Source organism: Bos taurus, chromosome 5 (genome assembly GCF_002263795.3).
Source record: "Bos taurus isolate L1 Dominette 01449 registration number 42190680 breed Hereford chromosome 5, ARS-UCD2.0, whole genome shotgun sequence".
In the NCBI taxonomy this organism is placed as follows: Eukaryota; Metazoa; Chordata; class Mammalia; order Artiodactyla; family Bovidae; genus Bos; species Bos taurus.
This window is the reverse complement of record NC_037332.1, coordinates 6,521,789-6,547,559: the sequence shown is the minus strand read 5'-3', so window position 1 is coordinate 6,547,559 and position 25,771 is coordinate 6,521,789.

Below are 25,771 nucleotides of genomic sequence, written 5' to 3'. Positions count from 1 at the left end.
TTAGTTCCTCTTCACTTTCTGTCATAAGGGTGGTGTCATCTGCATATCTGAGGTGATTGATATTTCTCCCAGCAATCTTGATTCCAGCTTGTGCTTCTTCCAGCCCAGCGTTTCTCATGATGTACTCTGCATATAAGTTAAATAAGCAGGGTGACAATATACAGCCTTCACATACTCCTTTTCCTATTTGGAACCAGTCTGTTGTTCCCTGTCCAGTTCGAACTGTTGCTTCCTGACCTGCATACAAATTTCTCAGAGGCAGGTCAGGTGGTCTGGTATTCCCATCTCTTTCAGAATTTTACCTGAGTTATGCACTAAGTTTTGAGACCAGGAAGTGTGAGACTTCCAACTTTCTTTTCCAAGATTATTTTGACTATTCGAGGTCTTTTGAGACTACATACAAATTTTAAGATAAACTGACATTCTTAGAATTCAATGTGTGATCAAGTCCTTGCTGACTCAGAATAATCAGCTCTTCACGTATGTGTTGGTGACTCTGTCGTGTCCAACTCTTTGTGACCTTATGGACTGCAGCCCATCAGGCTCCTCTGTCCATGGGATTTCCCAGGAAAGAATACTGGAGTGGGTTGCCATTTTCTTCTCCAGGGGATCTTCCTGACCCAGGGATAGAACCCAGGTCTCCTGACCATCTGAGTCACCAGGGAAGCATTTTTCCCAAAATTCTCTCTAATGCTGATGCTCTCTTTCAAAGGAATTTGTTCATATAAAATCTCAGTTTATGTATATCACATTCTTTCAGTGTCTGCTATATACCAGTGAAAGTTTTTTTCTTTAAATTTATGATTCCCTTCATAATCCAGTAGCATTATTATGTAATATTCAAATCTTTTTTCTAAGATATTACTTCCTAGTGAAAAAAAAGAAATCCATTATCTGAAGTTTTAAAGAAGTTTGCCATTACCATTACATGCACTAGCAGCAATGTCCTTGATGTATATGTTATCATGCTAAACCAGAATATAATTTCCATAAATAGTTCTTGTTTATGTACTAACTGACCCCAGGAAATATCTAGACCTTTCCAGATGCAGTCTCAAAGCAACACAGGGGAATAATCATGATCATCACTCCCAGCCTTCTCTGTCTCAATAATGGCACTTCAGTCCACCAGTTACTTAAACCAGAAACCTGGGAATCATCCTTGACATCTCCTTTTTCTTCATCCCTACATTCAATTTATTGATGAGTTGTGTCCATTCTGTCTTTATAATATATCCTAGGTCTTTCCCCTTCTCTCCATTTACACTGTCAACTCTAAACGGAAGTTCGCTATCATTGTTGTCAATGATATTAAGTGTGTTAATTGGTCTGCCTGTTTCCTCTTGTCTCCCTGCAATCCATTCTCCACACAGCAGCCAGAAGGCTCAGTCTCCCTCCTCATCTAAAACTCAGTGACTGCCCATGTCATTTACAATAAAATCCAATCCCCTGAGCATGACTGAGGTTTGAGAGGCCCCAAACTGACCTAAGCTTCTCAAACCTAAGACAGTCTATGACCATGCTCCACTTGTTTCTTAAGCTACAACCACATCACCTTCCTCTAGGTTCCTCAAACATGCCACATCCTCTCCCACAGGGGCCTCTAGAGATGTTGGGTCCTTGTCCTGGCACAGCCTTTCCCCTTTCTTCTCTTGAAATTGGTCATCTCCTATTCAGCCTTCAAAGCTCTGCTCAGATGTCACTTCCCCAGAGAGACTTTTCTAACCAGCCAAGTTGAGATTGCTTTGCCATCAGCCCCCTGGTTCTCCCTCACAGCATCCTGTTGCCTGCTGTTTCTGTTTAGTCACTCAGCTGTGTCTGACTCTTTTGTGACCCCATGGAGCGTGGCTTGAAAGTCAAAGTCACTCAGTCCTGTACAACTGTTTGTGACTCCATGGATTGTAACCTGCCAGGATCCTCCGTCCATGGAATTCTCCAGGCAAGAATACTGGAGTAGGTAGCTGTTCCCCTCTCCAAGGGATCTTCCCCACCCAGGGATTGAACACAGGTCTCCCCCATTGCAAGTGAAGTCTTTACTGTCTGAGCCACCAGGGAAGACTGTGGCTGGTCAGGCTTCTCTGTCCATGGAGTTATTTTCCTCCAAAAATCTTCTGCAATCTGATACATTTTCATTTACTTCTTTCTCCCCCATCATATAAATTCTAATAAGGCAAAGACTGTTTCTGATTTCATCACTTTATAACCATGTCTAACACATTGTTGTTTAATCATTCAGTCGTGTCTGACTCTTTGAGGCCCCATGGACTGTAGCCTGCCAGGCTCCTCTGTCCATGGGATTTTCCAGGCAAGAATACTGGTATGGGTTGCCATTTTCTTCTCCAGGGGATCTTCCTAACCTAAGGATTGAATTTGCATCTCCTGCATTGGCAGGTAGATTCTTTACCACTGAGCCACCTTGGAAACCCCTCACACATTTTAGGCCCTCATAAAAATTTTGTTAAATGAATCAAAGGACAAAAGAAGACATCAAGGCTTGAAACTAGACAGTATTTATTAAAGGTAAGAGTTAAATAATTGTCTGAGCCAGAAATAGAATCATAATACTCTCCATTTTCATCTAGCACTGGAGCCACTGCATCATACTTTTCCTAAAGGATATAAAGCATTGCTTTTCTCATAATACATGGAATGAAACTGCAAAAACTAAAGACTTTCAGAATCCAAAATGCTAATTCCAAAGCTGCTGCATTCTATGACTAATGTGAACCGTATATTATCAGTACTATAGATTCAGCTATTTGAATATGACTGTTAATTCTTAATCAGTAATTATTCAGAACTATTTCCAAACTCCAAAAGAATATTTGCCACTTTACTGTATGTTTCACTGATGCATAACATCAACATCATGCCTTATTTTACTGCTGAATTCGAAATAATGAAAGTTCTAATGAGGAGTTAATATAAGCAGCTTTCATCATAATATCATAAATATTTGTTCTGATGACTCGGGTACTGTGGTTCATTTGTACCTACTAGTCTTCTAGTTATCTCTTTGTGTTTAAATTTGAGAAATCCTGAAAAAATGAATTTTATAAGTTTTACCAGAAATGTCAAAGATTGCATGGCAAATTGGTTTGAAGGTTTTCTATTTTATATCACTTATTAATCACAGACTGTACAAGTTGGAAAAAATAAAAGCCATAATGCTTGCATGAAGTCATAACAATGTCTAATAAGCATTTTAATTCAACAGACTTCTTTGATTTCCAACTTTATAGAATTTCTTCAGAACTCTTCTCAGAATTGATTACTTTTCCATATTCAGTCTATGAGGAACGTTCCCGCTTAGTTCTGACAACTCTTATAGTCTCCAGATGTGTATCTATCCCTTTCATAATCACTGTTTCACAGTGGTGCATATATAATCTCTTATTATACATGAACTCCTGTTCTCCCTTATTCTTATACATCATGTCCATCTTCTTCGTTAAATCATAGCCCTCTTGGGAGGGAAGTCACATCTACGCTTATTTCCTTTGGGCCTTTCCCCCCAGCCTTGCAAAAACTCTCTGCCCATTGTAGCTACTTAATAAACATTAGCTCATTGCCTGACGGAGGCGACTGACAACCCAGTCATAAAGAATTCACAGTGGTGCATACATTTATCAATGTAATTTTTTTATGTTCCTCCGAGAGGTGATTAACAAAATATTGTCTAATCTTAACTGAGATCAACTCTGGCAACCAGACAGGAAAAGGAACAAAGTGTCACTTACACTCATGGCTCGCTAATTTTGTGACAGCAGGCTTTTCAGTGTGTAAAAGTTAAACTTACATAAACGAAAGCATAAAAGAATGTGCTCATTGGTGTGGATTTTTTGAATTTGCTTCTTTCCTTACTGTCCAGATTTGTAATATATGATATCAACTTGGGGGCCATACGAACAATCATACTTCCTAAGAGAAGGAAAACATTTCCTCAAATAATACAAAACTGCAAAATATTAATAGCATGTTGCTTATTTGTCAGAGGGAGGGTGGGCTTTGAGTCTGGATACTCCTGGATTTGATCTTGGTTCTGCCACTTTCTCATTATGTGACCTTGCATGAGTCACTTAATCTATCAGAGTCTTGGTTAATTCAACTCTAAAAAACATTTTTAAAAAAATCTACCACACAGCATTCTTATAAGGATTAAACAAGTTAGAACCTGTAAAATGTCAAGTACTGTTAGTATGAACCAACCCCTAGCTAATATTTTTATTAAATTTTCTTCCACAACAGCTTCTATTTTGTTACAGATATTGGTTGCTAGAGGGGGAGCTGGTGAGGGGAAGAAATTATGTAATCTTTTCACAGATCAGATAATAGCTGTAACAGGGAGCAATATCCCCACACCAATTTCTCCCCGGCCACTGCTCCACCTCCTCACTACAAGCAAGGTTCATCAGCAACAGCAGTCAAAATATCAGTCTGCAGCATGCCCTGCACAACATTTATTTGCATAGTTTTCCTCTCTGTTCTTATAATACTTTCATTCTAAAACAGAAGCTAGGGTTATGGCAAGCTCTAGGGACTGCTCACCAAAATCTTCGATCATTAAGGCTCATCAGTCTCAAGTCGGGTTAAATGCCCCACACACGTCTCCTCCCAGGCCTCATACATGTCACCAGAAATCTTTATCATACAGTTTGTGTGTGCCCAGCACCCACCACCAATTCTTCTACTCACTGTCCACGAATATATTTGCTGAATGAATAAACCTCTCTATGAAACCTGCACTATTCTCCCCCAGAACCTATTCAATCTCTTTTTCTTTTTTTTCCAGGGACTTCCCTGGTGGCTCAGACGGTAAAGCGTCTGTCTACAATGCGGGAGACCTGGGTTCATTTCCTGGGTTGGGAAGATCCCCTGGAGAAGGAAATGGCAATCCACTCCAGTACTATTGCCTGGAAAATTCCATGGACAGAGGAGCCTGGTAGGCTACAGTCCATGGGGTCCAAAGAGTCGGACACGACTGAGCGACTTCACTTTCACTTTCTTTTTTTTTTCCTGTGGGCCCACCTTTCTGTTTGGATTAACCCAACCTCTTTGTTCCTTGATGTGTGGTTATGTATTTCCTTGTCTTTTCATTTCTGCAAGATGGTGAACTCCATGAAGGTGAGAACGGGGTTTTCCCAAGGAGGGCTTGTGCCAGCTTCTCACACAGTAGTGTTTAGTGAGGGCTAACAATCTTGGGATTTTTAATACGCGAGAAAGGCTATCAGAAGTGGGACTTCTGATCACACTTTGAGGAGAAAACACTGTCAGTCACAAAAGTTAGTGCCACATAAATCTACTTTTTAATTCCCTAAAATAAGACAGGTCCACCAAAACTCTCTAGTCCAGGAGTGAAAGAATGATGCACTTCAGCGTAAAATGCGCTGTGCTGTGCTGTGTTGCTCAGTCGTGTCCGGCTCTTTGCGACTCCATGGACTGGAGCCCTCCAGGCTCCTCTGTCCATGGGATTCTCTAGGCAAGCATATTGGAGAGGGTTGCCATGCCCTCCTCCAGGGGGTCTTCTCGATCCAGGGATAGAACCCAGGTCTCCTGCATTGCAGGCAGGTTCTTTACCATCTGAGCCATCAGGGAAGCCCTTGGTATAAAATAATAAAGGATAATGGTGACAAGACAAACCTGATAGAATTTTTGACCACTGCTTCCAAGTTTTCAAAAGAAGTGTATTTTATATAATAAAGTGTATTTTACATGGATTTTATATAATATCTCCCAAATGTTTAAATGTTGGAAACCAATTCATTTAAAAAGAATCAAAAACTTTGTGCAAGCCAAACTAAAACCATTTGGGGTCAAAGGAGGCCTGTAAACTGTCGCTTTTTTAAACTCTCCTGTCTGGATTGATAGTAATCCTTCCTAATTATTGAGGGATAACATTAAGCAGTACCCCATGCTAGGAATTTTGCATTAATTATATTTATGAATGTGCCTCCCTATGATCAGAGTACCACTGATCTGGAAAACATTAAGACACCCACTTCTTAGATGAAGACACTGAGACTTGCAGAATATAAGTTACACACATTAGATGACAACATCAAACATGTCACATTTCCACAGGCACACGCTGATCTTTGTTTGACCACTACATAAAAATGGCTTTGTGTCATGAGCAATTCCAAACATGCTATTATTTCACATCTTGCTCTCCCACTGATTTCTGAAATATTTGATCAAAGCAAAGTCAAGGTTGGAAACTGCTGCTCTACATTCTGAAATTGCTAAAGTTTGCTATATACCCTATCCAAATCCCACCTTAAGTTTACAACTATTAGTCTTCCAAAAGACAGCCCACCACAAATAATGAATAGAAAAATAATCTTAACTATCTTTATCCAAATAAGAGACTGGAGCCAGGAAGAATATACACAAACAGGGGGAAAGTGAGAAAGATGGTGCAGACATTGGGAAAAGATTAAAACTAATGTGTTGCATTCAGCAAACGTTTTTGAGTACAGACCACATTCAAAGCTCTGTGCAAGAAGTTATTTTAATACCCTGAGGCTAGGATGGTTTCAGATTTGAAAGACATTTTAAACTTAGAATCAATAGGAATTGGTGACTACTATGAAGTGGAGGGTATGGGAGAGGGAATAATCAGAGATGACACTTCAGAAAGAAGAGGCTGGTGGAGCCATGAACCCAGATGAAGGCACACAGGAGAGAGAGAACAGCTTGGTGTCGAGAGCATGGGGAGTTGCTCTGACAACAGAATCGGGGTTCCAGAGGGCGCGGCAGAGTGGACAGATGAGCCATCAGCAAGACAAGAGGCAGGTAGGGTGACACAGAGCTGGATGGCAATGAGATGGCACTGAGAGTCTGGAAGAAGACAGTAGTTCAGGCATCTTTGCTTTCTGGGTGATAATTATGACCTACAAAAAGAAGAGTCAGAAAATTACCAAATTTCCTGGAGGGACATGGGGATGATGGCGGGGAACAGCACATTGGGAGTTGAGTTCCTACATCCCAAATGGTACTTTGCTGTCACAGTTCCACAGTGTCCTTCTAAAACACTTTCCTAGGGACTTCCCTGGTGGTCCAGTGGCCCAGACTCCACACTCCCAAAGCCAGGGGCCTAGGTTCAATCTCTGATCAGGGAACTAGATCCTACATGCTGCAATTAAGAGTTTGTATGCCACAACTAAAGATCCTGTTTGCCCTAAGACCCAGCACAGCAAAATAAATAATAAATATAATAAATATTTTAAAAATAAATAAAACAGTTTCCTAGATGCTTCATACTGAACGAATTCTCACTGTAGTTCAATTTTATGGATCATTGTTTGCAGCTTAAAATGTAATCAATGGCAATGGGTTTTCAAACTGTGCTGTTCAAAGCCCTAAGGATTTTATGGAGGGGCCTAGGAGTCAAAGACCACTGAGGGAACAGAGTTCTGGGCCCTTAATCCAACCGGTGAGATTCCCTCTTGATTTGTTTTACATGATGGGCTTCTCAGATACAGGTCCTGACTAAAAAGAATTCCAGTGTTAAGACATTTTTTTAAAAAGAAAAAAAAGCTTTAAAATTCACTGAAGTATCTTGGTCAATTATAAAGTGAAAAGTAATTTGTTATGCCTCATAATGTAATGCAGTTCATAAATTTTCCATAAATTACAGCAGATTAAAGGTATCCAATTAATAATGTCACTATAACTAACATTTCTAGTTGCATGTTGGAGTGAGAGAGAAAAGAATAAAGATGTAACTGATATGTTATGAATTTCACAAAATCTGGCTACATTCACGGGAGTGTGTTGTTTACCAGAAAGTTATCCTTCACAACAGTTGACAGAAGTAAAGGTTGAGAACTAGTGATCTCAATGATATTCAAAGTCCTTAATGCATATAGAATGTCCAGTCCTCCTCTCACTTCCAATCCAGAACCAGGGAAGAACAGATGGTTCTCTAAAGGGTCAGAGAGTGAGGCCCTTTATAAAAGCCACAGGTCAGATCTCAAAAGTCTGGTATGTCATTTATCCCCTTTCAGAAAATAGCAGCAAGTCTGGAGACCCAATGGTATCCCTCTTGTCACGCCCTGAAATAGTCATTGGCTGTTGACTCATTTTTGTGGTTTGGTTTCCCATCTCAGCATATATTCAATTTTGTTTTCCCTCTACTACTAGTTTTGCTATGCTGTGTGCTGAGTTGCTCAGCCACGTCCAACGCTTTGTGACCCCATGGACTGTAGCCTGCCAGGCTCCTTTGTCCATGGGGATTCTCCAGGCAAGAATACTGGAGTGGGTTGCCATGCCCTCCTCCAAGAGATCTTCCCAGCCCAGGGATGGAACCCAGGTCTCCCGCATTGCAGGTGGATTCTTTACTGTCTGAGTCACCAGGGAAGCCCTTTTGCTATATCACCTTAAAAATTCCCCAAAAGACAGGATCCAATATGGTTGGTAGGGCACTATCCAAAGTGACATTCCCCTGTGGTGTGTTACAAAACATTTGAGGGAAGTCTCTGGTATGAAAGACAGGGGCACAATAGACAGGTAAAGGAAAGAAAACCAGAGAGGCAATGCAGGGGGAAGAAAACCTCAAAAATATATGAATACATTCACAGAGATGAAGAAACAAATACACATATCCATGAAACAATAGGATGATATAAAAGGATATCTGGAAATCAAAAAGGAGTTCTTGAAAAAAATGAAAGGTGGTAGTAGAGTTATAGTGAATAAGACAACAGTGAAAAAATAGACTACTAAAAAGATTTATTGGTTCCAAAAGAAAGCAGAAAAATGTGAAAAATGAACTATGATTAAATAGGACAAAAAGGAAACCAAGAGTATAGTGGTAAACCTAAATTCAATCAGTTAGATAATTACATTGGATGAAAACTGTCTAAACACTCCAATTAAAAGGCATAGATTATCAATCTGTATGGGGGAAAGACACAACTATATGCTAATATACAAAAGGCACTTTAAATATAAAAATAGTTGAAAATAAAAGGATAAAAGTCATGTGCCATGAAACACTGCAAAGGAGCATGAGAGAATGTTTTGATATAATTGAAACGGCTCATGTATTAATTGAACACACATTGTCAAAATCTGACAAACTGTATACTTAGTGTCTTATGTTATACATAAATTATACGGTGGGAAAGTTGATGCTTAAAAATTTAAAGTTGATTGTTGAAATTCAAAACACAAAATAAATCCTAAAATAAATATTAGTTACCCCTCAGAAAGTAGAAAAATAACATTAGTGCATTGGTGTTCTAAAGTAGAAGACTGATAAGAAAATGAGGGCATTAATACAAGAGACCCAATTTCATTGTGATAGGTGTGTTCCATATGAGAATGTAGAAAGTAAAATTCAAAATTAACCTCAGAAACTGTCAGCAGAACTGAAAAACATGTTTCCAGATGAATGCCTAACAACAAATGAAAATAGACTCATATTAATGGTGCATTCTCAAAAAGTATCAGGACACTGGGAAGAGCAGATATAAAAAATCAATCAGAGAGAACAAGTTTACACACAAACCATCAAAAATAATGATGATATTTTGTTTTTTCATTAACAACAGTACAAACTATGCGACAACAGAGCAACATCTTTAAATTATAAGGGAAAATTATTTGCCATCTGAATTTGTATCCAGCAAACTACCAATCCAAACTGTTAATTAAGTGTGGAGGTGGAATAAATACATTTTAGAGTATGCAAGTCTCAAAAAATTGACCACCCATCCTTTCTTTCTCAGGAAACTACTGAAGGACATGATCCACTAATATGAGAGAGGAAATAAAGAAAAAGTCTCATAACTAAAGAAACAGAGGCTTCAACACAAAAAAGAGATGAAGGAAATCCCAAGATGCAATCCTAGAAGGACAGCAGATTTTAAAAGACACTATCTAAATTTTAGTGGGTTAGAAGTCCCTGGGGGGGTGGGAAAAGAAAAGAAGTCCCTGGGAAAGAAAGTTATCTCCAAAAAATGAAATTGATAGAATATCCAATGTGTTAATAAGAGATTTAAACAACAAGATGAGAATTTGTGACAAGTACCTAAAAAGAATTACCATCAGCAAAAGAAAGGTACTTGTTAATTCTAGGGAAAATAAAATGCACAAGCAAAGAAAAAATAATTACAGTATACTGCATTACTCAAGTGTAGCAAACATTCATATAGTTACAGTTGTTTAAATGCTGTATATGGAATGCTTGAGATTTTTGAATCCTATAAATCCCTTTTCTTTACTGAGAAAATGGAAGAGTGAGTGGATGGGAAGTGCATGTGTGTGGTTTGGGTGGACAGGGTGGCCATATGTAGAATAACCACAACAAAACATCCAACAACATGTGAAAGTGTTTGCCTCATGGTTATTATGAGTAATATAACCAGTTACTGCTGCTGGTCATATTTTTATGTTACCTCTACTTAATAAAAGGACTTAAGGAGGGGTTCAGAGACAGGCCATGTGATATCCATGAAATTAAAGAGGAATGTGAAACGTGGGGAAGCAGAATTGGAGGAGCAGATTTTTTTCATAACAAGCCTGTTCACTCCGTAAACAATGTGAGTGTAGTACTTTGACACAATAAATTAATTTTAAAAATACAAAAAAGCCTAAGAGATATTTTTTTTAAAAAGCTAGAAGAAATTGAGAGAGCAGCAGATGAACATAGGAATGGACATCACATGGCCTCTCTCTGAACCCCTCCTTAACTCCTTTTATTAAGTAGAGGTAACATAAACATATGACCAGCAGCAATAACTGGTTATATTACTCATAACTAGTTATATTACTGGTGAGACTGACGTTCTTTCCCCTAAAGAGCTCAGCGGCTTCACCGAGAATGTTAAGCATGGAACATCTTAACAACATGAAATTAAAAACAAAGGATGTGTATGGAAAGAAAAGTAAGGTTGAGAGATTACAAACAGCAAATGAAATCAAATCTTCCTTAGAAAGTAATTAAGACCAAGCCCCTCAATAATTCTGCAACTTCCCCAGAATGCTGATGGTAGGAACTGGGAGTGTTACTAGTTTCTGCATGAACCATTCCCATAGTACGGCGCTGTTTGTCACTTCTTTTGTTTTCCTGAAAACACTTACATACCCTTTGACCATCCAAAATTATCAAAAACCAATCTACACTTCGTTTTACTAAGATTACCTGAGTCTCCTTTGGAGAACTACGTAATCAAGGCTGACTGAGGCTTGCCACTGTCTTATTTGTGCTTTGGTGGCTCAGAGGTAAAGCGTCTGCCTACCACGCGGGAGACCTGGGTTCGATCCCTGGGTTGGGAAGATCTCCTGGAGAAGGAAATGGCAACCCACTCCGGTATTCTTGCCTGGAAAATCCCATGGATGGAGGAACCTGGTAGGCTACAGTCCATGGGGTCACTAAGAGTCGGACACGACTGAGCGACATTTACTTTACTTTACTTTACTTGGAAGGCCAAATAACTGCTTAAAATCATCAGTTCTGGATGCTTGGAACTTTTCTTTCTGATTTGGCCTCAATGGCACCCCACTCCAGTACTCCTGCCTGGAAAATCCCATGGACGGGGGAGCCTGGCAGGCTGCAGTCCACGGGGTCACTAAGAGTCGGACACGACTGAGCGACATTTACTTTACTTTACTTTACTTGGAAGGCCAAATAACTGCTTAAAATCATCAGTTCTGGATGCTTGGAACTTTTCTTTCTGATTTGGCCTCAATGGCACCCCACTCCAGTACTCCTGCCTGGAAAATCCCATGGACGGGGGAGCCTGGCAGGCTGCAGTCCATGGGGTCGCTAAGAGTTGGACACGACTGAGCGACTTCACTTTCACTTTTCACTTTCATGCATTGGAGAAGGAAATGGCAACCCACTCCAGTGTTCTTGCCTAGAGAACCCCAGGGATGGGGGAGCCTGGTGGGCTGCCGTCTATGGGGTCTCGCAGAGTCAGACACGACTGAAGCGACTTGGCAGCAGCAGCAGTAGACATACAGGCATGGACTTGTGAAAAACTAGGAACACCTGGTTAACTCTTTGAGCTCAAAATGTGTCCATTATAGAACAGAATGGCTAAAAACCATTACCCAGAGCCAAGAACATCTCATTCTCATTATGAGCTAGTCTATTGACTTTCCCTTTTCTGAGACTCAAAAAAAAAAAAAAAATTAAGCCTGGAAGGAGGGAATGATGATAATTAATTGTATTCTGTCTTTAAACTCAAAGAGTTTAATCAGAGAGAACCTGACATAAATTTCCTTTTATTGTGCACTCTCTCTGTGCTAGCCATTATATTAGACCTTTTATAGATGAGCCTGGCGGGCTACAGTCCATGGGATTGCAATCAGTCAGACATGACTGAATGACTAAGCACACACCCATAGTCCTCAATATACCTCTTTAAGATATCCATTCTATCTGCAGTTTATAGGTGAGCACACCAGGGCTTTGAGCATCGAGTCTTCTCTAGATCACCTGAAGAGCCTCAGCAGCATCATGACCAGTTGGAGTCCTATCTTCCCATCATTATTATCCACTACTGCCTTCTAGGGAGGGGTGTCCTTGCCACAGAAAATTATACCCTAACCCATAGTTCTTGCAAGGATTAAATAAATAAAATAATACAACTAATGCACATGAAATTAAGAGATGCTTTCTCCTTGGAAGAAAAGCTATGACAAACCTAGACAGCATATTAAAAAGCAGAGATATCATTTTGCCAACAAATGTCTGTCTAGTCAAAGCTATGGTTTTTCCTGTAGTCACCTATGGATGTGAGAGTTGGACCATAAAGAAGGCTGAGCACCAAAGAATGATGCTCTTGAATTGTAGTGCTGAGAAGACTCTTGAGAGTCCCTTGGGTAGCAAGATTAAACCAGTCAATCTCAAAGGAAATCAACCCTGAGTATTCATTGGAAGGACTGATGCTAAAGCTGAAGCTCCAATACTTTGGCCACCTGATGTGAAGAGAAAACTCATTGGAAAAGACCCTGATGCTGGGAAAGATTGAGGGGAGGAGGAGAAAAACAGAGGTTGAGATGGCTGGATGGCATCACCAACTCAAAGGACTTGAGTTTGAGCAAGCTCCGGGAGATGGTGCAGGACAGGAAAGCCTAACGTGCTGCAGTCCAGGGGAGCACAAAGAGTCACACATGAGTTACAGACCGAACAACAACAAAGCCCTGAGACCAGTGCCCTAAACATAGTGAGCCCTTTATGCACACTAGCTCTTAATGTGATTCTGTCATTAGATATTTAAAACGCTAGTAACCCTCCCTTCTTCTTTTTATTTTCTCTTCTTTCCTGGCCGAAAGGAATTAAGAGACACAATATGCCTGTAAGTAGAAAGTGGTGTCTCCATGACTTAGGATATTTATATAAGTGCCCTTCCTCCTCCAGAAGATCTTCTCTACCAATCAGGGCACAGTTCCTGCAGGACATAGCCTGTTCGCTAAGTTACAATCTGGCTATTTAATAAGAGTTGGCACCCAGTATGAAACGTATTTTCCTTTGGACAGACCAGGACTGAAGGACCCAGATGGCTCCCTGTGACTTCCAAGACCAGCATCATAAATAAAGTGATGCTTATTGAAATGACTTACTCTGGCTCATTCCCTTCTCTCACACACAGACTGAGTAGTGATGAGCCCCAAATGGGGTTTGCATGGATTTCTAACACTCTTTGATTAGCGAGCTATGGCACTGTTTTATGTGGATGTCAGCACGGCAGGCATCCTACTTTGAGCAGAGAGTAGGCTAGAGCTAACAACTGCTTTAATGCAACTATTCCCATCAAGAGCCTCTCATTATACTGCTTTACACCCTCAACCAATCACTGTTTCAAGCACTTATAAAATTTTCCCTGTGCGCTCCCTTACATATCCCCATATATTTTAAACCTTCATGTAAACGCCTACCCTTCATCCTTTCCCAACAAATACCACCCAGTTACAGGTGAGTTTTCTCCCTCCTTTTTCTCCTCACATGCCTGGGTCTTTAGTTAACTCTCGACTGCTTTTCTGAGTCAATTCTTATCTCTCGTCTCCAGGCTGTTGGTGGATGCACAGCCGCTGGGAAGCTGCTCATCTCCCCGTTTTATCTTTAGTCCTCTCTCAGAGTTTCTTCCAACAATATGTGAGAAGGGAGTTCTCTGGTCCCTTCCTCAAGTGCCTGCCCGCAGGAAAGATGAAAGAAGGCCCCCGAATCTAGGACACATTCTGTTACTTACCACTCGGCACAACTCTTTGCCTAAGTCCTGACAGCACATGAATGCATATAGACATAATTCTTCTGCTGTGAAAAAGCAGCACGATGATAGAGCCCCTCGTAAGCCCCACATGAGTGCACATTGATCCGTATACAAATCCATCCAATAAACACCTTACTTGCCTGCCACGTGTTAACCACCTTGGTAAATGCCAGAGATACAAAGGTGAATCAGAAAGAAACTGGACTAGAGGAGGAAGGAAGCCAATTAAAACAATATGGCAGTTCAGGAGAGAAATGACAAGGTCCAGAGTGAACCCAAATGGTGCCAGTGAAACTAGGAAGCAGAGTCAAAGACATGAGATATAAGAAGGGTGTCTCAGAAGGATGTATTTACAGTAAGTCCCCTATGTACAAATGGGTACTGTTCCAAGAGCACTTTCATAAGTCCAATTTGTAAATCCAACAAAGTTAGGCTCTATACCCAACTAACACAATCAGCTATACAGTACTGTAGTGTAATAGGTTTATGATATTTTTCACACAAATAATACATAAAATACAAACAAATGCACAGAAGACATTTTTAACCTTACAGGACAGTACCTTGAAAAGTACATTAGTACAATAACTGGCATAGAGGGGCATGTTTGTATCTTTGAAAATTCGCAACTTGAAAGTTTGCATCTAGGGGACTTACTGTATTGTGTGGGGGGAATAAGGGGAAAAGCCATGAAACCCTGGGATGACTCCAAGACTTCTTGATGAGACTGAGCTAACAATATGGTCACTCCCGGGTCAGAGGGCCAGGAGAAACTGGTTTGGAGGGAAGAAATGAGTCCAGTTTTGGAAACTGAGATACCTATGGGATCTGGGATCTCAAGATACCGATAGCTGTAAAGTATTTAGACTAGAGCTAGAAATATAAGTTTGTGAGGTTGAATACTCACCTCAAACTAGAGTCTCATGCTTGATGTCCTCAAAAGGAATCAAACACTTTTTAAAAAACATATTTAATGAGAATTGCTTGCAAGAACACAATTATCTTCACTTCAAGATACTCTAAAACATTTCTTTAGGAACATGAACCATATTGTTTTGGCTTCATATTGTCACAGAATTCCTTTAACTAAATTGAATCTTGTTCTGATGACAATGTCTAAACAGAAGGTGTTTAGAAGATACAGACCCTGGGAACTCATGAACACATCTTCTGCAGTGATTTTGAGGATCTGACCCTTATCTTTTGGAGGCTTCCTCACCCCATTATGAGAGAAATTCTTGTTCCTTCCAGTAGCAGCAATGGTTGCATTTCTAAACAGCTGGTTTGTGTTTCTTGCATTGTGCAACCATTATGAGACTTCACTCTCATCTGTTTTCTCAAAAGCTTTGAACGAAATTTGAGACTTAGAACATATTTAGCCTAGCTGCTCCTGGGTGATATGGTTTCTCCCTTACTTTTCTTCATTCCTTTTGCCTCATACTTATTTTGTGCTACTCAGCTGGATTTCTTTTTTATACCCTTACTAGCAGTTTTAAGGAGAAGGCAATGGCACCCCACTCCAGTACTCTTGCCTGGAAAATCCCATGGACGGAGGAGCCTGGTAGGTGGCAGTCCATGGGGTCGCACAAAGTCAGACACGAATGAGCAATTTCACTTTCAATTTTCACTTTCATGCATTGAAGAAGGAAACAGCAACCCACTCCAGTGTTCTTGCCTGGAGAATCCCAGGGACGGGGGAGCCTGGTGGGCTGCCGTCTATGGGATCACACAGAGTCGGACACGACTGAAGCAACTTAGCAGCAACAGCAGCAGCAGTTTTAAAAATCATTCCTGAGACAAGGTGTATTATTTATAAAGTAATTACTCATTCATTCATGGTCCGTTAGAGATCATGAAACCTCAGCCTATAGATGAAAGTCACAGCAGAGGGTGAGATGTCTAGTGAGCACGTGCACAAAAAAGAAGAAAATGGATCATTCACATTTCAGGATGGAGACAACGGGAAGAACTGGTAAAAGAGACCAGAAAGAATTCATGAGATGATCCTGAGAGAACTGTGGCATGGAAGCCAAGGAAGGAAAATAGACTGTGGGTCAAATGCTGCAGACAGATCAATGAAAATCAAGTCTACAAATGGCCATTGGATTTGGTGATCAGGTGACGATGAACAGAAATAGAAATTTTATTGACCTGGAGATTTTGTTTCTTTGCCTAATTCCCAGAGAATGCATCAAGGCAGAAAATAAAGATAATTTTTGTGAGGCATCTGACTCAGAAGGAAACAGGAGATATTAAGAGACAGAGGTTAATTTGTGATCAAGGATGAAGTTGCATTTCATTAATGTATTGAAGAGATTTGAACATGTTAAAACTACAAGGAAGAACTAATTGAAAGAGTAGAACAAAAGCACAGGAAAGAGCAATAAGAAGCAGTGGATCAAGTTTTGGGTGACTGAAGGTTACCGGCAAAGACTGAGTTAAAGATTTCAGAGGTGGTGCTGACTGGATCTAGCTAGTAGCCATGTGGATAGTTGGAGCATGAGAAGGTCAAGATGTTTTGAAACTGAAGTATTGAATTCATCATCTATGTAGATGGTAAAGTGACCCAGGATCATGGTTTGAGTTGGGTTACTGTGATCCAGATGCCAAAGTGAAAATGAAAGTGAAGTCGCTCAGTCGTGTCTGACTCTTTGTGACCCCGTGGACTGTAGCCTACCAGGCTCTCTGTCCATGGGATTATCCAGGCAAGAATACTGGAGTGGGTTGCCATTTCCTTCTCCAGGAGATCTTCCCAACCCAGGGATTGAACCAAGGTCTCCCACATTGCAGGCAGGCGCTTTCCGGTCTAAGCCACCAGATGCCAAAACCCTCAACAAATGAGGAGGAGAGACCTCAATAGGATAATGGCCAGAACAAAGTTAGATGGTGATATGGTCAGAAGGCAGAGTCCAAAATGGAAGGAGGTTTTGATTAAAGATGGAAGAGAGGTGGTTTGCAGGAGGTAATGGCAATTTGGGGGATAGTCCAGTGCTGCCTCAGAGCCTATGAGATATGCCTGTGATAGGAGGCAACATTTTACACTGTATCTATGTGTGATGTCTGCAGTGAGGAGGGACCCAGCTGGAGGAAAGCTGAACTTCAGTTAGGGCAAGGAGGTGAGAGGTTAACTGCCACTCTGATGTGTATTTGGAGGAAGGTTAGAGATGGGGGTTAGAAGGGAAAAGTTCATTTCCATCCATCTCCTGCTTCTTTGAAAATGTAGAGACGACCACAACACACACAAGCCTCCAAATGAATACCTACAGTTTAGGGATGTCAAGTCAGGAAAGTAGATCTGAAATGTTGATGAATGGAAACTTTCTCCCAACACACTGGTTTACCATGACGTGACCCATGCTAGGAAACTTATATTTATTTGGAAGAGGAAAGAGACAGAGGGGGACCACATCACCCAGTGAGTGTCTAATTTGTTAGAGTGGGGGTGGGGGAAGCAATGATTTTAAGGCACTAGTAAATGAACAGTTCTAATTAGAGACACAGGGAACCCAACTCTTCCCTTTAGAACTCATGGGAGTGAACTGGGTGAGGAGCTCTACTACCACTCGGGGAAAAGAAAACCTGGGCTTGTTCATGTCTTTTCACAAATCAAAGGAATCAAATATACATGATTGTCTTGCTCATAATTTTATTTTAAAAAACAGTTTGTTTCATGTTGTACTGTTAAAGAAAATACCTGTTAGTAGCTATAGTCACTTTGATGTACTAATAATTCTCAGAGAGCGTTTTTAAGTGAAATATAGAAGTCCATAGATGGTTCACATGGGATTCAAACCTAGGCATTTGAGCAAGGGGTGAGAGAATGCAAGTGATCAGATTTTTCTGTGAAGATCATTCTGTATTGTATGCTATCACACTTACATCTTAAAGATTTTAACTCAGAGCTTTGAATATGGTGCAGTAAGTTAGGTAGCAGCCAGATTTATACAATAAATCCTAATATCTCTGAATTAAAAAGTCAGTTGCTATTTGCCAACTAAATTTCCAATCTGCTACATCAAATTTTTGCATAAAAACTATACCCTCTAGAATTCTACATTTTTATAGCTCTCTTCCTCATAATAGTGTACGTTCAGTGCAGTATCAAGCTTACCCTATTTGCTTTAATTTTTTATATTTATGTTATTTTCTAAATGAGTAATTTTCTATAAAGCTTAAAAAAGGACTGTTGCAATGGTTATTTCCATCAGCTCAAATGTATATTATAAAACAATTATGATATTAAAAAATGTCACTGTCTTCTTTTCACCAAAACACCCACTTCCAATTTAGAATCTGGAACAGTCAAATTGCTCTAATATTGCTACCTTATACATCTTATTTGCAGTCATTATGTTTTCCCCATCATCATCTAATTTTTGAAACCATAAGCATCTATTGAATACATGGTTCAAAGTAAAAGCGATAATTTAAAACAGACTTGCTTAAAACAAATATTCCTGAAAAATTAAAAGTAAAAGCTCATTGATATTTTCTGCTACCAAAGGTCAGCACTACAAAACGGAAACCTGAACCATATATGAACACAGTTAACAAAAGAAATGAGACGTAAAACTCTTTATTGTATTAAATAAACTTTTTCTGATCCCTCGCTTGCCCCATTACTCTCTCTCACACCACTACCATCCCACCCACCACTTTAGCTCAGTTTCCTTTCGGATTGGCAGTATAATCTGACAGTGTATACCTGTATAGTCTACTGCATTGGTATCATATTAAAAATAAGAATAATACATTAAAAGACCATCCACACTCCAAGAATACTTTTGAAATTCTTCCTCTTTTTCCTAAAACTTTTATGGGGATTTTTATAATTGAACATTTAATCTATGCTATTTAATTTAGAATGAATGCAAGCTAGAGTTCCAATTATCTTTCTTCTTTCCCTCCTTTCTCTCTTTCCAAACGTAAGCCAATTACTCCAACACCATGCATTAAATAATATACTCTTTTTCCCCATTGATTTGAATGGCACTTTTGCCTTATATTAAATCCTGGCATTAATAATAGTTTATACTTTTACAGTGCTTACAACAAGCCAGTCATTGTTTTAAATACTTTACATATAATATCTTTACAATAACTCTATGCAGTATGAACTACTTTATCCCCCTTTATAGATGAGAAATTTGAAAGACAGAGGATTTAAGAATTTGCCCAAGGTCACATGCTATACTGCTCTCATCTGTTATATACACCTAATTCTGAACTCTGCTCTAGCCCATTATCAAACCTTCAGCAGGTATCATACTTTTTTTTCAATTTCTTTTTCTTTTTTGATTGACGAATGTTAGTTAAACTTTAATTCTCACTATTTTTATCATTATTTTTTTATTGGAGGATAATGGCTTTACAATATTGTCATGGCCTCTGCCCTACATCAACGTGAATCAATCATAATCATATGTACATCCTTTCCTGAGCCCCCTTTCCACCCGCCTTCCACCCCTCTGCATCACCACAGAGTGTTGGGCTGGGCTCCCTGTTACACAGCAGCTTCCGATAGTTACCTTACACGTGATAGTGTGCATATGTCCACGGTACTTTCTCAACTTGTCCTACCCTCTCCTTCCTCCACTGCATCCACCAATCCATTCTCTATGACTGCACCTCCATTTGTTCTCTGTAAACTGGCTCATCAATACTCTATTTCTAGATTCCATATATATGTGTTAATATATGATATTTGTTTTTCCTTTTCTGACTTACTTCACTCTGTATAACAGGCTCTAGGTTCATCCACCTCACAACGAACTCAAATCCTTTCCTTTTTATGGCTGAGTAATATTCCACTAGAGGCTGGTGTGCTGCAGTCCATGGGGTTGCAAAGAGTTAGACACAACTGAGTGACTGAACAACAATGTTCGAATGAGTATTATCATACTTTTAATTACTGTAACTTTACATATATTTTGGTGTCTCCTGGGGAACCTGCCCCTCATTGCTCTTTTAATGCTTTCTTGCTATTTTCAATCTTTAACGGAAATTTCACCATTAACTTGACAAGTTAAAAAATGTATTTTGAGTAGAATTGTATGAAATTTACAACTTTGGGGAAACTAATGTCTTTATAATACTGAGTCATCCCATCCAGGAACATGCCAAGGTTCTTCATTTATCTGGATCTTCTTTTACAGTGTGTTTGTTCTTCAATATAATGTTGTGGTTTTCTTCAAAAAAAGTTTCATACATTTCTGGCTAAATTTATATGTGGGCGTTATATGTTTCCTTGCTTTTTCCATTAATTTTCCATCACTCACAGGTTAAAAGATCAATCAGAAAGTTCTTGATTTTTTATATGTTCCCCATACCATACTAAACTCTCATGCTGCTGCTGCTAAGTCGCTTCAGTCATGTTCGACTCTGTGCAACCCCATGGATGGCAGCCCACCAGGCTCCACCATCCCTGGGATTCTCCAGGCAAGAACACGGAGTGGGTTGCCATTTCCTTCTCCAATGCATGAAAGTGAAAAGTGAAAGTGAAGTCGCTCAGTCGTGTCCGACTCTTAGCGACCCCATGGACTGCAGCCTACCAGGCTCCTCCGTCCATGGACTTTCCAGGCAAGAGTACTGGAGTGGGGTGCCATTGCCTTCTCCTAGTAACTTGTAAAAGATTTTCAGTTGACTTAATTGAATTTTGAGGCATTTAATTATATCTTCTGAAGTGAAAATTATGCTTGCTTAGTGCTTCTTTGTCTTCCCTTTTTATTGCTATGATTAAAACCTTTAGAACAATATTAAATAGCTGTTAAGGCAGAAGTATTCATTGTCTCCCAGTATCTACTCTCTTCTTCATCCACAGGAAACCCTAATTTTTAGAACAGCACAAGCCTCCTCAGAATAAAGGCTACAGTTTCCAGCATCCTTTACACCAAAGTGAAGCCATGTGACCACCAACTGGCCAATATCAGCAGAAGTATCTTGCGGCAACTTCCGTGAGTATTCTTAAGAAACAGCAGGTGCTACACTGGTCTCCGTTCTTCTTTACCCATTGTCCTTTTCTTCATCCTTCTGCCTTAAATACAGACATGATACCTGGAACTTGAGTTGTCATCTTAAAATATGAGAATGAAGATCACACCTGACGGGATTTTTTTGTTTTCATACTTGGTATCCTAAGGTACCAGGAGTGATAGAATGAATATGGGTACCTGAAGAGGACACTTTAACACCCTTAACTGTCTTTCTCCAGTTTTCTTAAACAGAAGGAGAGAAATAAAACCTAGGAGAGAACAAAAGGGCAGAGGAGTAGGTGGATGTGGAGTACTCTCCACAGATACAGAGAAGTGCATGTGGAACACCAGCTGAGAGCCGAAAGGAGTACCTGACCATTGGAAAAGTACATATAAAGCCACACAAAACTCGATAGGACAAAGGAGCTAGAGGAAAAAACAGGAGTGTTAGTAGGATTGGACCTGCCCTTGGTGGGTGAGGGAACTGAAGCAGGGGTCCGATCCCCACATCAGGGCAATTGTCTGAGTCAGAGGAGGAACATTTAAGGCTGAGAGTGAAACAGCTAATCTGTGGCAGCCTAAATGGAATGAGAATCGACAGTCCTTGCCGCAGCCATGCATACCCCAGACAGGGAAGCAGGTCCCCTAGAAGGCACAGCAGCTGGGAGCTGGAGTTTAGGGATTGTGGAGCAATCCCAGGGTGAGGGCTGCTGTTGACTGTGGAGAGACAGATCGAGGGGATGTGAGGGAGGAGACTGGTGGGGAATGCCTGTGGAGGAAAGCCAGGCAGCCATGGAAGCAAGGTGATACTGCTGAGTCACGTGTAGGGGGTGGCGCCATCGCCATAGCCTCTCTTACTCCACACACCAACATCAGCAGCTGAACAATAGAGAGACTGGCCCATCTAGTGCCTAACACACTGAACTACAGAGTAGAACTCCACCTAGGGTTTCCATTAAGTGACTGATTTGCCAAAATACAGAGTAGGACAACACTCAACGTGCTCTTTTAAGTGCCTGACAGGCCAATCTACAGAGTAGGACCCCAGCCAGGGGGGCCCCGTTATGTGCCTGAGTCGCCAAACAATGCAGAAGGACCCCAGGCCAGGGAGCCCTCTAAGTGCCTGAGTGGGCGGAGCTACTGAGAAAGACTGGCCAAAGAGGCCTTCTGGTCGCCAGCTACAAGAGGCTCCGGAAAGGACTCTGATAGGGCCATAACTCCTGCGGCGGAGGCAGTCCACGTCCCTGCACACCTGGTGCCGCCAGGGTCACCACACCTGAAGCAGCTGCACCAACTTCACACTCAACCCTCACTAGGGCAGAGCTGCCACAGGCAAAAAAAAAAAAAAAGTCTTGCGTTTGTGTGTTGAGTTGAGTGTTGTCCTACTCTGTATTTTGGCAAATCAGTCACACAGGGTCACTTCGGTCGTGTCCAACTCTTTGTAATCTTGTGGACTGTGGCCTGCCAGGGGCTTCTCTGTCAGGGGGCTTCTTCAGGCAAGAATACTGGAGCGTATTGGCCAATACTGGTTGCCATACCCTTCTAGAGCACTGTATTTCCTGCTGCCCTAGCCGCCAACTCCCCTGAGTACCTCGTGCTGCCACAGCCCCTGTGACCCAAGCAGCTGCACCACCTCCACACCTGGCCCTCACAGGGGCAAATCCAAGCCCTCCCGGCCAGCCTCAGGAGCAAACCCCAGTGGACGACCCCCACATGCAGAGGGGGAAATAAGACCACAATCGAAACCCAGAGGCAGTGTGGCTAAGGAAGACCCAAAACCTTCCCACCAGCTGTACAAGCTACAGATTAAATCCACATGATCAACTAGGCAGACTCTGTGTCTATGGAATATATAAAGGACATTGAGAGCTCCCACAAAAGAAAACGCACTAGTTCTGATAGCTGTGGACATTGGAGGCAAGAACAAACAGGAATATGACCAGATTAGAATCTGAGCTTCCCTAACAGCAGGTCCAGAGACCAGCACAGTGTTGGAGAGCATCCTAGGGAGGCGAGGTGGACTGTGACTCCCAGTGACGGAAAGGTCTCTGACAGCAGTGACTCAAGAAAAACATTTATTATTCTTATGTTTTGACTTGTTCTGTAGATTCTTTTGGATTTTTTTTTCTTTTTCCTTTTTCTCTGCCCCCCCATCCCCCCCTCCCCACCGTTGGATTTGTTGATTTTATTGGCACTATGAAATCTAATTAAGCTTTTGAGTTGTTTGTGTTTTTTTCAGTCACATTTTTTGGTTTGTTTGTTTTTATAAACTGGCTCTAATTGGGCTTTTGCAGTTGTGTGGAGTTTTCCTTTTTTTTTTTTTTTTTCCTTGCTTCTTCATTTTTTTTTCTTTCTTCTTCCTTTTTTCCTTTCCTTTTTTTAATTTTAATTTTTAATTTTTTTAAACCTATTATTATTTTTTCTACATTTATTCCTTTGTTTGCTTTTCCTACTGCTCTTTTCCCCTTGCAGTTAATCTTTAATGTATATAAAGTTTCTTTATTTACCTCTATTTAACTTTGCTTATCTTTCTTTTCTTTCCTCTCAATATATTTGTTAGTTTTGTTTTCATCGTTTTATTCCCCACTTGGCACCTTGCTTAGTTTTGTTTTCCAGTTTGTGCTTTAGTTAGTCTTATTCTTAACTGGTAGATCTAATTTTTGGTTTCCTTTGTTCTCTGGGTCAATCTATTGTATTTTATTTTTGTTGGACTGTTTTGATTTTGCTTACGGGTGTATAGGTATATGTGCATATTCTATTATTTTAATTATTATTTGCCTGATTTTGTAACTGTCATTGGTCTGGAGTTCATCTCTGGTTTCTCATTTTGGGGGATTTGTTTTAATCTCACTTAATGCCATAACATGGAGAAGGAAATTGCAACCCACTCTAGTACTCTTGCCTGGAGAATCCCATGGAGGGAGGAGTCTGGTAGGCTAAAGTCCTTGGGGTCGCAAAGTGTCGAACACAACTGAGCGACTTCACTTTCACTTTTCACTTTCATACATTGGAGAAGGAAATGGCAACCCACTCCTGTGTTCTTGCCTGGAGAATCCCAGGGACAGGGGAGCCTGGTGGGCTGCCGTCTATGGGGTCGCACAGAGTCGGACACAACTGAAGCGACTTAGCAGCAGCAGCAGCAGCAGCAATGCCATAACAAACCACTTGTGGAATCTCATTTCTGACCAGAGATCAAGCCCTGAGCCTTTGGAGTGGATGCACTCACTCCAAGACCCTAGACTAAGAGAACTAACCCTAGGGAGTATCAAATAGTGAGAACTCACACAAAGGAAACCACTTGGATACAAGACCCCGCATCACCCAACCACCAGTAGCACCCTGTGCAGGACGCCTCATCTAAACAACAAACAAAACAAAAATAGAAACCTAATCATCAGCAGACAGGATTATCACATCACTCAGCCTTGCCCATAAGAAAAAAACGAAAACAAAACAAAAAAACTCAGCACAAATCTCACCCTATACAAAGCTTACACAAACCACTGGACCAACCTTAGGAGGGCAGAAACCAAAAGGAAGAAAGAATTTAACCTTGAAGCCTGGGAAAAGGAGAACTCAAACACAATAAATTAAAAAGTAATAATGATAATGAAAAGGCAAAGAAATACTACACAAATGGAGGAACAAACTAGAAACACAGAAGTCCAAATAAAGAGGAAATAGGCAAAGTACCTGAAAAAGAATTCAGAATAATGATAGTAAAGATAATTAAAAATCTTGAAAATAGAATGGAGAAAATACAAAAATCAATTAATAAAGACCTAGAAGAATTAAAGAATAAACATACAGAGACAAACAACACAATTACTGAAATTAAAAATACTCTAGAAGTAATCAATGGCAGAATATCTGCAGCAGAAGAACAAATCGGTGAACTGGAAGATAAAATGGTGGAAATAACTTCTGAAGAGCAGGACAAAGTGAAAAGAATGAAAAGAACTGAGGACGGTCTCAGAGACCTTTGGGACAATATCAAATAAACCAACATTCAAATTATAAGGGTCCCAGAAGAAGAAGAGAAAAAGAAACCTGATGAGAAGATTTTTGAAGAGATTATAGTTGAGAACTTCCCCAACATGGAAAGGAAATAGTCAGTCAAGTCCAAGAGGCACAAAGAGTCCCATACAGGATAAACCCAAGGAGAAACAAGCCAAGACACATACTAATCAAACTAACAATGACTAAACACAAAGAAAAAATATTAAAAGCAGCAAGGGAAAACCAATGAGTAACATACAAGGGAAACCCCATATGTTTAATAGCTGATCTTTCAGCAGAAACTCTGAAGGCCAGAAGGGAATGGCAGGATATATTTCAAGTACTGAAAGGGAAAAATCTACAACCAGGATTATTGTATCTGGCAAGGATCTCATTAAAAATTCATGGAGAAATCAAAAACTTTTCAGACAACCAAGTTAAAAGAATTAAGTGCCACCAAACCTGCTTTACAACAAATGTTAAAGGGACTTATATAGTCAAGAAATACAAGAGAAGAAAAAGATCTACAAAATCAAACCCCAAACAATTAAGAAAATGGTAATAGGAACATGGTGGTGG